Source organism: Octopus bimaculoides, chromosome 9 (assembly GCF_046866305.1).
Source record: "Octopus bimaculoides isolate indiv1 chromosome 9, ASM4686630v1, whole genome shotgun sequence".
In the NCBI taxonomy this organism is placed as follows: Eukaryota; Metazoa; Mollusca; class Cephalopoda; order Octopoda; family Octopodidae; genus Octopus; species Octopus bimaculoides.
This window is the reverse complement of record NC_142936.1, coordinates 17,352,785-17,353,221: the sequence shown is the minus strand read 5'-3', so window position 1 is coordinate 17,353,221 and position 437 is coordinate 17,352,785.

Sequence of the window (437 nt, the reverse complement as noted above, 5' to 3'; positions counted from 1 at the left end):
AAGCCAAGTTTATTTTTAACCTGAACAGCAGGCGATAGGATTAGCCGAGTAAAAACCCACCTTCATCTTTACTAACCCTATATTTGAAATAACTTGTCTGAAGAAGCTGGCACGCCGTCGGTTACGATGAAGGTTCCAGTTGATCGGATCAACAGAACAGCCTGCTCCTGAAATTAACATGCACGTGGCTGAGCATTCCACTAACACGCATACCCTTAACGTAGTTCTCATAGAGATTCAGTGTGACACACCGAATGTGACAAGACTGGACCTTTGAGTTATAAGTACAACTCATTTTTTTCCGGCTGAGTGGACCGGTACAACGTGAAATAAAGTGTCATGTTCAAGAACACAGCGTGCCGCTTGGCAAACTCTGAAGGTAAGAAGGGCGTGCTATTGGAGAGAGAAAGAGGGGAGAGATTAGTAGAACTGTTTGG